General features: G+C 35.5%; 1 protein-coding gene across 5 annotated transcripts in view; it reads left to right on the top strand.

The window, feature by feature from the left end:
- The first annotated feature begins 790 nt into the window (after positions 1–790).
- The window catches only part of mical3a (microtubule associated monooxygenase, calponin and LIM domain containing 3a), a 148,573-nt gene continuing 133,815 nt past the window's right edge, over positions 791–15,548 (top strand). The window contains exon 1 of one of the 5 annotated variants that reach the window (XM_030136913.1): positions 791–996. The gene's annotated coding sequence lies outside the window, so the exon portion shown is untranslated. The remainder of the gene's footprint in view (positions 997–15,548) is intronic. The other 4 variants (XM_030136915.1, XM_030136916.1, XM_030136919.1 and 1 more) reach the window with 4 other exon arrangements.

Below are 15,548 nucleotides of genomic sequence, written 5' to 3'. Positions count from 1 at the left end.
GAAATGTTGATACTGGTACAAGGAACAAATGATTTAATCTTGGTAGTGATGGTGGGGGGGGGGGCGGGCACACGACTGATCGGCCTTGGTGGAGGTCTACACTCTCCAAGTGCTTTTCTAGTTTTTATTTATTTTCATTGTGCATCTCCAGAAGTACAACACAAAAAACAGAAAGAAATTCACGTTTTATGATATAAGATTTTGTGACACAAACTATAAACCCCACCCCCTACAACCAGAGGCGACCCCCATACCAACCCAACCTGGTTAATTACACTTTTCTGTTTGATTTCTACGGTTTTACATTAAATGTGATATCACATATGACATCCTTGCACATTTCTGTCCTTGTAAAGTTCTTTTTTCTCATGTCGGTCCTGTTGTTGGTTGTGGTCTTTTCTGACCTCTTTTCTCCCAGAGCTTAAGAGCATCCTGTCTGGCCAGCCCTTCTTGTGGGGTCTGAGCCCCCTCCTCCCTCCTCCCTCCTCCCCCCTCCCCAATAATCCTGTCTGTATGTGTGTTGTCCTGTCCCGGCTCAGGTAGCTGTGTCCAGTCCTGGTCCACAACAAGAGCACACCCAGGAGTTAATCTGGATCATGACGGTAATTACTGCCTTTGCTGCCATGTGTATGTGTGTGTGTGTGTGTGTATGTGTTGGGGGGGGGGGGGGTGAGGAGTGAAGCAATGGTCCAGTCAGTGAGGGAGGAGTCAAACAGGCAGCTCTGCCCACTGACCTTGGAGAAAACTAGGAGCGAAGGAGGGAGGGAGGGAGGGGAGAGAAACAGAGAGGGAGGCAGAGCAGATCCTGGTATTAGCATACTGACAGAGTTCCAGCACTGCAGATCTACTGTCTGTCTTCAGTCGCTCTCGCTTTTAGTCTGACGCTGAAAGACAGAAAGACAGGGTGGGCAGGGAGCGTGAAACAAATAATCCTCTGACAGAAAAGGAGAGGGGATATCTGCCTTTTTCACTGATCTCCACACAGAATTCAGCCCTGTGAGTATACACTGTTCAGTTTCCTGGGTGTGTGTGTGTGTTCATGTGTGTGTGTGTGTGTGTGTGTGTGTGTGATGTCAGTGGTTGTAATAAAAGTCACAGCTCAAGAATTTCTGGATGTAAAATGCAGAGTTTCTCAGCCACACAGGGTGTCTTTCCACAGTTTGTTTCTGTCTCCATGGTATATGTTTGTTTTCCACTGCACATGATGCAGTCTTTTTACAGCTCCGTCTCCAGTGTTTGTGTGATTTCCCCAGTTGCTGACATTCATTTCTCTGCTCCATGAACAGTATCTGTGTCTCTGTACTCACTTGCCCACTACAGCATGTGTGATTGTGGATGGCAGCTGCCTGTCACAAACAGACATTCCTGTGGTTCAGTGATGATGAATGGATGAGGGTATTTCAGCGACAACCTGCGTCCATGACGGCAGTAAACACTGTTGCAGTGGTGTTTGCTGTGGGAGGATGTGGTCCTCGCCCTCCTTGTTTACCAGCATGGCTTTTTTATTATGCAATGGTCTGCTCTGCATGCTGCGCCGTTACATAGCATCACAGTTACTGCCTGGGAATCAATGGCAGCAGCAGCAGCAGCAGCAGCAGCAGCAGCAGCAGCAGCAGCAGCAGCAGCAGCAGCAGCAGCAGTGCTTTTGGCTTCCAGAGGCACTGCAGCAGCAAGGCATCTACTGCCACACTCTGCAGTATCCAGATAGGAGCCAACTGGCACTGCCGGCACTGAGGGACGATGATAATAATAATAATAATAATAATAATAATAATAATAATAATAATAACCATTTCTAGCACATATGTTAGTATATATGTGTATATATGTATATAATTCAATTCACTTCTGAAGGCAGACACTTCTGTTTTTCTATATTCTTATTATTATTTTCATTTTCGATATCTGCTTCTTTTAACTGTTTGCACCAACAGAACCAAGACAAATTCCTTGTAATGTAAAAATTACTTGGCAATAAAATCTGAATAATAATAATAATAATAATAATAATAATAATAATAATAATAATAATAATAATAATAATAATAATAATAATAATGTTTATGTTTATGCATTTGGCAGACGCTTTTTTCCAAAGTGACTTACAGGGGAAAACCAATTAAATCACTCAATCAGTCAAATTTTATTTATATAATGCCAGATCACAAAAAAAGTTATCTCATGACACTTTATATATAGAGTTAGTCAAAACCAGACTCTAAGCCAATTTACAGAAACCCAACAGCATAATAATAATAATAATAATAATAATAACAACTTTATTTATATAGCACCTTTAAAAACGGAGTTTACAAAGTGCTGTGACAAAGCAAAAGTGCACAACGACAGAATAAAAACATAGCAAACTAGAAGCACTCGTAGAGCGCAGACCTCCACCAAGGCAGATCAGTGGCCCCCCACCCCCCCACACCCCTGATCACCACCAAAATTTAATCATTTGTTCCTTGTGCCAGTATCAACATTTCCTGAACTTTTCATCCAAATCCGTCCATAACTTTTTGAGTTATTTTGCACACAGACAGACAAACAAACAAACTCAGACTAACCAGTGCCGGCAAAAACATAACCTCCTTGGCGGAGGTAACAACACAACACAATAAAAGAGATGAGTACAGCAAACTTGAAAACATGACTAACTTTGAATGTATTGTAGTGGAGAGGACAGAAATAACATAACATGATGCTGTCAGATCAACCCAAAATGAAGGAATGGAATAAAACAACATCATGTACAGTATGTCAATATAAATGAATAACCAAAACAGGGTAAAATTAAATATTCAACATTAAAAACATTAAAAAGAGACAAAATCGCATGAAGGCAAGTCTATAAAAATGCGTTTTAAGAAGTGATTTAAAAGATGACACTGATTCCGCAAGCTTTATATGATGATGATGATGATGATGATGAAGAAGGATGCTTTCCCTTCAGAGTGTCACTTCTACCAACTTTACCACATTTCTCCTTCAGATGCTCCTTTTTTTCTAGTTTTTTTCCAACTTTATTGAAAATATATTGGTATACAGAACAGAGAAATTTGTTATAAATATCAAGATGTCAAAAGGAAAAAGCATGTAAACAAATAAATTCAAGTAATGCAAAGACTTAGAAACACAAAGAAGAACTGACTAATAATAATAATAATAATAATAATAATAATAATAATAATAATAAAAACTTAAAATATACAGATCTAAGAGAATTAAATAAATAAATACATCAGAGTGTAAGTTCAGTAAATTACCAGAGTATTTGTGTTTTGTTTTGTTAAAGATAAATTCCATTGATTTAATACATTTTTCAAATTCAGTTAGAAAGACTTTAAAATTTGGGCGTGTTTTAGGCATATTTATTTTTGCGTATATGAAATTTTCCACATAAAATAATCAGATTATCAATAAATTCTAAATTAAGAATGTCATGTTCAAAATATGTAAGTACATTTTGGGATGTTATAGCTATATTTTCATTATTTTTACATATCTTCAGCTGCTCCTTTATTTCTTTAACCAGCTGTGATGATGTCACAACACCTTAACGTTACCTCAGTCTTCCCTTTTCTCATTATCATCTGTCCTGTTCCCATTCCACGGGCCCTCCCAGTGCACGTTGTCTCTGTATTTGGGTCATTTTCTCATTTCTTTGCCTGACGATAGTGTTGGAAACGCACTGGGAGAAGACATGTGGGTGTATCGGAGAAAAGCAACACAAGGCTCTGAGGGAAAGGTTTGCTCACGTGTATGTCATGAGCATGATCTACTAATAGAGGCAAGTCATGAACCCCCAGCGCTGAGTGTTTTCATAACAGATGAACAAGCAGCTGTGGAAAGAGGAGTGAAGGTTAGACAAGGGGAAAGAAAGACTGGGATGTTTCATTGCCCCACTTACTGCTGAATGACACAGGAAGAGTGTTGTGGATAATTCAGTTACTGCATTATGTATTAGTTGTGGTTGAATGATAAAATTAGGAAAAATGTATAGTTTGATTGTTGTATTAAGTTAGTGATGAAGGTGTAAATGCAATTAGGATTAGGGGTAGGATTTAATAAGTTTGGACTTCTTCCTACTACATTTCGACCATGCAAAATTCAGACTTGCACGTAGTGGAAGATAGATTCTGTTCAGAAAAATGTTATTTAGATTTTGTCTTAATTTGCTTTGTTTTGTTTTATTTAGTTTCTTTCCATGTTCGAAATAAATAAAGGAAGGAAGGAAGGAAGGAAGGAAGGAAGAAAGAAAGAAAGAAAGAAAGAAAGAAGAAAGAAAGAAAGAAAGAAAGAAAGAAGAAAGAAAGAAAGAAAGAAAGAAAGAAGAAAGAAGAAAGAAAGAAAGAAAGAAAGAAAGAAAGGAATGAATGAATGAATGAATGAATGAATGAATGAATACATACATACATACATACATACATAAAATGAATGAATGGATGAATGAATACATACATACACACTTACATACATACATACATACATACATACATACATACATACATACATACATACATAAAAATGAATGAATGAATAAATACATAAATACATACATAAAATGAATGAATGAATGAATACATAAATACATACATACATAAAATGAATGAATGAATGAATGAATGGATGGATGAAAAAATACATACATACATACATACATACATAAAAATGAATGAATGAATAAATAAATGAATGAATGAATACATACATACATACATACATAAAAATGAATGAATGAATGAATGAATACATACATACATACATACATACATAAAAATGAATGAATGAATGAATGAATACATATATACATACATACACACACATACATACATGCATATACACACACACACACACACACACATACATACATACATACATACATACATACATACATATATACATACACACACACACACACACACACACACACATACATACATACATACATACATAAAATTAATTGCATTAATTGCACTGTCACACTGAACCAGGTAATTCAAGCTTACAAAACCCCACGCTGCCATCAGTCGATTCCAGTCCTGAAGGTCAGGGTGCAGGTTATCTTTGTCCATCCCTCTCTGTCCCTCCCCAGCAGTCCCTACTGTATCTGTAGACAGTGTGTCATATTGTGCCGTGCTGTGCTGTGCTGTGCTGAGTAGGAGGCAGCGCTCATGTGATTTTCGAGAGGGAGGTGAATGGCTGTCATTCATAAGAGGTGGCCGTTTGCTGGGCAGCTGCCCTCTGCTCTGACTTCACACACTGATCCTGCCCGTCAGCTGCTGCTGATCTGGCTCCACAACTGCACTCTTGTCCCCTCGGCCCAACAGGTTGACACATTAAAGATGTTTATTGTATATAGATAAGAGGCATGGTGGAGTGACACATACTATGACCTGAGCTTTTTCATTTAACCCATACAGACCCAGTGCTGCTTTTGCTTTTGACTTTTTTCCTATTTTGAGTCTTTCTTAAGTGATTTATCACCATTTACTCTAATGTTAGGCTCAGTATTTTGCATTTTTAACCCATGAAGACCCAAACAGCCACTGGTAACCAAACTCATCTACCAGTCTAAACAGTTTAACACATGTTGATCCACTAATCCTATCAATGCATGTAAATAATTGGTGTAAAATGCAGTTTGTCATCTTGTCATGGTCATCAGATATGACCCATTTGGACCTTCAGAGGTTCCGTAGTTACCGTGGAAACACCATCATCTTCCACAACATTGATTCACCAGTAAAACCCATAGAGTTTGATCAATGACAGTGGATGGAGATGCTATGATTATGTTCGGTTAAGGATATATTTTACTGCAAAAGGCACTTTTTCTCTATTTCTAATATAATAACCACCAACTCGAATGCTAAATTAGGAAAAATGTATTGTTTGATTCACGTATTAAGCTAGTGATAAAGGTGTAAAAGCATTTGAGGGGTAGGATTAAATAAGTTTATACTTCTTCCTACTCCTTTTCAACCATGCAAATTCAGACTTGTACGAGATAAATTCTGTTCATTTAAACGTTATTTTGTTTTCATCTTATCTTATATTGCTTTGTTTTGTTTTATTTTGTTTCTTCGCATGTTCGAAACAAAGAAAAAAAGAACTTTAATCTGAGCTTTTATAAACATCTACATAATCAGTGAATTAAATGTAGGAAAATACCACTTTTCACTAAAATAATGCAAAATGCAGAGGATAATATTATAATAAATGGTGATAAATCACTTTAAAAAAAAAAAAAAAAGGCTAAATAGAGAGAAAAATTCAATTTTGTAATTGCCTCAAAAGTAGCTCTGGGTCTTTATGGGTTAAGTTAAAATCAGGTATTTCCCTATAGTTAATGCACTAATTATATAAAACTACGCGGATTTTATTTGTGAATCAATGTTGTAGAAGATGACAGTGTTTCCATGGTAACTACGGAGCCTCTGAATGTCCAAATGGGTCATATCTGATGACTGTAAACTGAATTTTACACCAATTATTGACATGGATTGATAGAATTAGTGAATCAGCAGGTATTAAACTATTTAGATCGGTAGATGATTTTGGTCGCCAGTGGTTGTTTGGGTCTTTATGGGTTAAAAGTGCAAAATACTGAGCGTAACAATAGAGTAAATGGCGCTAAATCACTTAAGAAATCTTATGTCCAATGTATGTCCAAATATGAATGTCCAAATGGGTTTGATTAATGACTATGAAAAGATGACGAACTGTATTTTACACCAATTATTTACGTGGTTTGATAGGATTAGTGGATTAACAGGTATTTAACACTGAATGATTTTGGTCGCAGATGGATGTTTGGGTTTTTATGTGTTAATGAGGTCCAAAAAAAAAAAAACCATTTGCTTTACCTCATATGAACTGGTCAGCTTTGAAAGTCGACTCTGTAGTGTTTTGATCTCACATATCTTCAATCTGATTTACTAGGAGATTAAAACATGCACTGCAAAAAAAAAGGTACCCAGTATGTGCTTCAGTGGCAGAGGTATTTCGTTAAACTTTATACAGCTACACAGGATGCCACAGCTGATCCTCTGACAGCGTTAATCCCTCTTGGCAGACACTGGATCTCTCTCTCTTTGCGCTGCTGCCTTGCAAACCACAGGCGCTGGACATTTTCAGGACTGTCAGCAACAGTAGCAGCAGCAGAATGCAGACCATGCAGGACCAGCCAGATTACTGTTGTGTCAGTGCATATATCATGCATGAGAAGGATGCACTGTGGAAGCATTTCTACTAAATTCACCCTACTTCTGTACTTCACTGGAACTGTGCATTTTTGAGTGTTTCTGGGAACGTCCATTAGTGCCAGTAGAGTGGGATTAATGGAGGCGGCCAGTAGACTCTTTGTGGAACTACAAAGACGCAGCGAATGAGAAAGACAATAAAACTGTACAGCTGCCTCGTGTTGTTGTATGCATGTGAACTGTCTGAACAATACTCAGCAGATAATCCTGTTAAGCTATTTTTCCCCTAATGGCTTTGTTTTGGTCAGCAGATGGACACTGCAGGGGTGTATTCTGTCCGGTCTGACTGTTTTTACTCTGTACTGGACATTCAGCCTTCAGATAAGCAATTAACACTAAAGTCACTTTGTGTATCTTGTTAACCCTTTAACCCCTGAGACATTATTCCAGGTAAATGTGCTGCTGTGAATTTGCATCTGTAGAAGTGCTGTGAGTATGTGCTTGTGTTCTTTTTCTTCAGTGGTTTTGCTTTACTGTGAGTTTTAGGGTCAAAACAGGGTGGAATAATAGAAAAAGACAAAGAGAGGAATTGAAGCTTGACAGGTTTTTACTAAATAAGGTACTCAGAATGTACAACAATAAGAAATTTAGGATGTTGAACATGAACAGTAAACAGCTGGAACACACTGAACAACAACAAATATTTAAATTTTGGTCCAGTAGGTTTTGTTTTGGGGCTCTTTTTTTTTTTTTTTTTTAATCAGTCTAGCTACTTTTGGCACCTGGTTAAACTCCAAAAAGCAGTTGCACGGTTAAAATTCAGTAAAAACACAGTAAAACAAGAAAAGCACTCGGAGAGTGCAGACCTCCGCCAAGATAGATCTGTCCCCACCCCCCACCCCCAGATCACCACCAAAATTTAATAATTTCTTCCTTGTGCCAGTATCAACATTTCCTGAAAATTTCATAAAAATCCATCCATAACTTTTTGAGTTATCCTGCTAACAAACAAACACGCAAACAAACAAACAAACACGCAAACACATAAAGCAAAGCGATCACAATACCTCCTAGCAGAGGTAAAAACTAAAGAAAAATCACTGCAACAGTGCAAACAACAGTAAAAATACAACACTACAGGGAAAATGGTGTTTTAAAAAAAGGACCAAAGTGTCTATTTAAAAAAAACAATAGCATTGAATCAATGAAAAAAAAAAGTTAAAAAAAAAAGTTCTTCAATTGGTCACATTTAATAAAATTAAGTTGAGTGAACTGAATAAAATTGAATTCAATTCATTCATTATTTTGAATTCCAATACTATTTAGTTCATTCAACTTCATTTTATTAGATATGACCAATTGAAGAACTTTTTTTTTTACATTGATTCAATGTTTTGCTTTTTTCAATGATAAGTCGGTCTCACTCACTGCTTTGTGTTTTACCCCCCATTACACAGGCGGGGGGGGGGGTACTGAGCATGCTCAGATGACTATGGACAGAACAAACTCTATTCTATCAGCATGTTTGGAATTTTTCCTACTGAGCAAACGGTTGAATTTTTATGAATATTCAAAATAAGTCATACATTCAGAACGCTCACCACAGACACGTCAGGGGTTAAAGGGTTAAAGCAGATGGAGATCATTTCTGTGGCACATCCAAGACCTGAACATGTATCTGCGTCTGCATCTAACACCCTCGATGAAACAAGTGCAATTGAAGTGATTTAACTGCTCAACAACCTACTGTTCCTTCTGCACAATCGAATTAGCCACAATATTCAGCTGGGACAGACAATAACAGCATTTCATTCTCATCTGAAGTATATTAACCAGAGTCTGCGGGGGATTTATGAATAAAACCATCAGTTTAACAGTTTGTTTGTCAGATTGTCTTCAAGTTCCTGCTCATATGAGGTTGTACTTTAGCTCACACAGTAGGGCTGCAGGGCTGAACTTTTCTTTTTAAATCGAGCTTTGTTTTCTTCACTGAACACGGTCCAGATTCAACACTTTCCGTCCCATTTGTTACCATTTGTCTTTTTTTCCCCCCTTCTCTTTCTTTTTATAGCAAAGCTGATCTTGTTTTTACCATTTTCCCATACTTTTCCGCATAAAAACATCACAGTGTGGGTCTGAATAGAAGCTGCGAGTAAGTCTTTCTCACAGTCACATTGAAAAATATAAACAGTTTGATTTTGTGGGTAAGACCAACTCAGAAACTATGACAATACCATGCTAGAACTATTCCCCTCATATACTCTTCAGTCTCCAGTTTGTATTGTATCTATTTACATAAATGAATACTGTATTAACCCATAAAGACCCAAACAGCCACAGCTGACCAAACGCATCTACTGATGTAAATAACCCTAAGCCTAAAATGGTCCTGAACTTTTTATTTATTTTGACTAACTGAAAGTTTAGAAAATATGTTGTGACTGACTCCATTTGCCCATTGTTCCAGACTACTTTTTTTTTTTTCCAGATCTTTCAAAATGTAGCAGTCATTTACAATATACTGCATGTTATAATACTGCTAAAATGGCTTCTTCTTCAGCTTCTACTACAGGCATGAGTGAAATTACCTTAATGACCCAAGAAGACCTATAAAGCGCAATGTCTCAGGTGTCAGAAACAGTTGAAATTTTTCCAATTGGACAAACAGTGATAGAGTTACAGCCATCCAAACTGCACATGGTCAGGGTGTGTCAGCGATGACACGTCAGGTTCTAAAGTGTTAATACCTGTTGATCCACTAATCCTATCAATACATGTAAATAATTGGCGTAAAATACATGTTGTCATCTTTTCATGGACATCAGATATGACCCATTTGGACATTCAGAGGCTCCGTAGTTACCATAGAAACACCATCATCTTCTACAACATTCATTCACCAGTAAAACCCATAAAGTTTGGTAAATGACAGTGGATGGAGACGCTTGGTTTATGTTCAATTCATGATATATTTTGTTGAAAAAGTCATTTTTTCTTCAGTTTTCTCAGTTTCTGATATAATAAAACATAACTTTAATCTGTGCTTTTATGAACATCTACATGATCAATAAATTAAATATGTGAGAATACATGATTTACACTGAAAAAACTCAAAATAAAGAGAATAATGTAATAATAAATGGTGATAAAATATTTAAGATAGGTTAAATATAGAGAAAAATTTATTTAGGAGCTACCACAAAAGTAGCACTGGGTCTTTATGGGTTAAAATGAGTATGGTGCACAATGAGACCTCCACCTCCAGCTCTAGGTGTGGTAAGGACCCCACTGGTGGACATGCAGCACAAGTTTATGCTTTTATGAACATCTACATGATCAGTAAATTAAATATGTGAAAATACATTATTTACACTGAAACAACACAAAATACAGCAGATAATATAATAAATCACTTAAGAAAAGTTAAATAGAGAGAAAAATTCATTTGGGAACTGCCACAGAAGAAGCATCGGGTCTTTATCGGTTAAATCATGAATTGTGAAAAAGGAAGATTTATCGCAATGTAAACATAAAACATGCAAAGTCACTAAAAAACCCTGATGCAATTTGCTTTCTATTGTTGTAATGTTAAATTCACATGCATTTTTTTTTTCAGAAAATCATTGGCTGCTAATATTAACCCTTTCATGCATGAATTATGAGAACCTTAGTCAATATTTTTTTCTTGAGTGTTTGTATTTCTTTTTAGGCATGAAAAAAACAATGCAATTGCATTTATTTATTTATTTATTTTTTTTTTTAATGAACCTATTTTTTGTGGAGTTACATAAATGTCCACTCAGCTGGACACCATGCATTTAATTTTTGAAGCAAAGAAACATGTATTTAAAACTCATCATCAGAAAGTGATATACTGTGTGAAAACTATGAAATAAAATCATTTTTATTATTATTATTATTATTACTATTAATAATAATAATAATAACAACAACAACAACAACAACAATAATAATAATAATAATAATAATACATTTTATTTATGGGCGCCTTTCTTGGCACTCAAGGACACAGTACAGTAAAACAGTAAAACAGGACAGCATAAAACAAGCAATAAAGCAGAGTAAAAAATAAAAGGCAGGTTAAAAATGCCACTAATTGCTAAATCGGTAATGTTTTCTCACATTTTATCATACTCTAATATTACTTATTACTAATTTCATGGAGATAATACTCTCCTGAGACCCAGGAAATTGATAATTTTAGCTTTTTTACATAAAAAAAAAATTCTTGAATTGGAAACTGCATAATGCAACAGTTTTTTCAGATACATTTTAAAAATTATTTTTATTTATTAATTGATTTTTTTTTAATGGAATGTCCTTTGCTATGGACAGTATTTTTTAAGTTAAACTGTCAAACTTTTGTCCCCTACAGAGGACAAAATGCACTGCTGGGTCTCAGGAGGATATGCAAAAAAAAGACCAAAAAAAAAACTTTTTGTTTCAGAAAACTGTTAATTACAGTCTAATAACAATTAGCAATTGATTTAAACTAAAACATGTTACTGCAGATCAGGTTTATCAAGAGCAGCAAAGTTACAATAATTGTATGAATTGCAGTGTTTGGGATGATGCATAAGCTCCACTGTGTTGGCTGATATGGAACTAAAACAACAAAACCCATCAATAAACAATAGAACACCTGTAGAAGAACTGTCCATTGTAGTGACCACTATGCATGAAAAGGTTAAATTCTTTTCTATGTGAAAAGTGACGAATGTAAACAGCTCAGTAGTCATGGATCATGTGGCTCATAGTGCAACTGAGTATATTTACGTTATGTAGTACTATGTACTTGGTCTGAGAACAGGTAAATATACATGAGTGTGCTGGAGTGTGTGAATTAGGTCAGCAGGGAGTAAAGATCAGAGGCTTATGGAGCAGAGAGGCTGAAAACTGGATACGGCTGCGCTGAACTTGGAGAGGAGCAGACGGTACGGGTTACACATTTCAACATGAGCCAGGGGGGTGTTGGCGAAGGGTCAGACTCAGGGTCAGATATTTATAAATAGATGCAACACACTTTCAGACATTTGATTTACATCCATATACACATTCACACACAACGGTCCAAATTGGACTCAGACCAGCTGTCTCTCTCTCTCTCTCTCTCTCTCTACTCTCTCGGGTTCTTGATTCCAATCCCACTGGCATCAACTTTCAAACAGATGACGCGTCAGTCATTCAGTCACACAACGACCACCCCTTCACCTTATGAAAGAAGAAATCCCAGAAATTACGACACTAATGGTTTTTGCTGCTCTCATAGAATGCACGTTAAAAATACAGGGTGGGGAAGCAAAATTTACAATGAACGTTTAGTTGTTTTTTCTCAGCAGGCACTACGTCAATTGTTTTGAAACCAAACAAATATTGATGTCATAATCATACCTAACACTATTATCCATACCTTTTCAGAAACTTTTGCCCATATGAGTAATCAGGAAAGCAAACGTCAAAGAGTGTGTGATTTGCTGAATGCACTCGTCACACCAAAGGAGATTTCAAAAATAGTTGGAGTGTCCATAAAGACTGTTTATAATGGAAAGAAGAGAATGACTATGAGCAAAACTATTACGAGAAAGTCTGGAAGATACTATTAAAGAAGAATGGGAGAAGTTGTCACCCAAATATTTGAGGAACACTTGCGCAAGTTTCAGGAAGCGTGTGAAGGCAGTTATTGAGAAAGAAGGAGGACACATAGAATAAAAACATTTTCTATTATGTCAATTTTCTTGTGGCAAATAAATTCTCATGACTTTCAATAAACTAATTGGTCATACACTGTCTTTCAATCCCTGCCTCAAAATATTGTACATTTTGCTTCCCCACCCTGTATAGTCTCATATTTATAAATAAAGAAGACACTGAACTTAAAAATAAGAAAAATAACTCCAGTTGGATATGATCATTTCTTCAGTTTATGTTACAACTTGCAGATTTTTTACATATTAGAAACATGACCTTCCTTAAAGGGACCATTTCACGGGCAATAATGGAACTTGGCACAAGTCATTATATAACAGTAACAGCCTTCTAAGCAGGCTGTCAGCAAGCACTTTCTCACCATATCAGCATGCAAGTATGTACTGAAATATTTAGATCTTATCCTCAAGTGAGAGTGAGAATGCGCCACATCAAATGCCAGTTTATGCATCTAAACCTATGTAAGTATTATCTGAAAATTTTCTAAAAATGTAAGCATCTTTGAGTACTTAGAAAAGTGCTATATAAAACCGATGTATTATTATTATTAAAATACACATATGAGAAATAAAAGTAGTCATTGTGCAGTAAAATGCATCTGTTGCACTTAATTATGGTACATTTTAAAGGTTGAGCTCAGTTGAATATTTTATTTAGAGTTTTCTTGCTAATCTGGAGACATTTTAAGGAGTTAATTTACTGTAACTTAAAAAAAAAAAAGAGAACATTTTAACTCAACCCACCATTAACATTTCATCACAAACACTTAACCCATAAAGACCCAAACATCCACCGTTGACCAAAAGCATCTACTGATCTAAACTGTTGATTCACTACTCCTATCAATCCATGTCAATAATTGTCATCAAATGCAGTTATTCATCTTTTCATGGTCATCAGATATGACCCATTTGGATGTTCAGAGGCTCCGTAGTTACCATGGAAACACCGTCATCTTCTACAAAACTGATTCACCAGTAAAACCCATGGAGTTGGATCAATGACAGTGGGTGGAGACACTGGGTTTATGTTCAGTTAATGACAGATTTGACTGGAAAAGTCATTTTTTCTGTTTTGGTATAATAGCCTGTGACTTGACTCTGAGCTTTTATGAACATCTACATAATCAGCCAATTAAACATAGGAAAATAGATAATTTTCATCAGAAAAAATGTAAAATTCAGAGGATAATATTCTAATAAATGGTGATAAATCACTTTACAAAAAGTTAAATATAGAGAAAATTTCATTTGGGAACTCACACAAAAGTCATACTGGGTCCTATGGGTTAAAATCATCACATTTGGAGATAAGTGGATTAGAAGTGTTAAGTTGCATAAAGTGGGAAAAAGTAAATAAAATACTATTACCTTAAATTTGTACTTATCCATGGAGCTAGATATTGATACTTGATATTATTCCACCACTAGCAAGTTACACAAAGAATTTGGTATCCATATTTGATCAAATTTAAGTTGTCTTATGATCCAAAACACTTGTCATAAGTGTTTCATGATCAAAAAATGAGTTTGCATGAGCACATTAAATGAGCATTTAATTTAGTGAAATAAATTCCTATGTTTCACTTTGTTTCCTTCCACTGTTTGTCTTTATGGTTGCAGAAAAAAATTATTAGACCACCCTTGTTTTCTTTAATTTCTTGTTCATTTTAATGCCTGGTACAACTAAAGGTACATTTGTTTGGACCAGTATAATGATAACAACAAAAACAGCTCATAAGAGTTTAATTTCAGGGCTGATATCTAGCCATTTTGCATGGTTTTCTTGATAATAACCAAAATCAGTTCAGTTCTTACATCAATAGCTATGGCAGTGGTTCCCAACCTTTTTTAGTTTGTGACCCCATTTTAACATCACAAATATCTGGCGACCCCAGACATTCAAAATGGAGACATTTTTTTTAATCATGTAATAGTTTGCTATACTATGTTGCAAATAAATGTTAATTTTAGACGACATTTAGTTGATATAATATATATTATTATGGATGGAGGCAGAAAAGCCAGGTGTAGATTACTGCACAAAGTGAGAATTTTATTTTCCTTGGTCAGGATATGTACAGTCAGTGCAGCTTGTATTTACAAGGCTGACAATTACTACTGAACAAACAAGAACTCAAACTATGAATTATAAAAGAGCTGCAGCATCTGAAACCGACCACAATGAACATTTGAAAGATAAACAGAACCACAGTGCTTCAGTTTCAGCTTCAAAATTTGTCATGTCTTTTATGTATTGGGATTGTCTCTGTCAACTCATCATATATTTTTATTTTTAAGGTTTATTTTTTGTTATTTTTATCAATTACTAGAAATTTCAGGTGACCCCATTTAAATTCCAGGCATGATACACACAGGAGTTAGTACTTGATTGCAAAATCATTGTTTTTGATGATTTTTGATGGTCTAATATTTTTTTCCGTGACTTGTATAATGCTGAAAATGTCTGAATAAACACAGTTCGATTTAATAGAAAAAAAAAGGGAAAAATACATAATTTACACCGAAAAAACTCAGAATAAAGAGGATAATATTACAATAAATGGTGATAAATCACTTAAGAAAGAATAAAATAGAGAGAAAAATTAATTTGGGA

This window comes from Sphaeramia orbicularis, chromosome 6 (genome assembly GCF_902148855.1).
Source record: "Sphaeramia orbicularis chromosome 6, fSphaOr1.1, whole genome shotgun sequence".
NCBI lineage: Eukaryota > Metazoa > Chordata > Actinopteri > Kurtiformes > Apogonidae > Sphaeramia > Sphaeramia orbicularis.
Note: the sequence above shows the minus strand (reverse complement) of the source record. Positions and strands in the feature narration are given on the sequence as shown.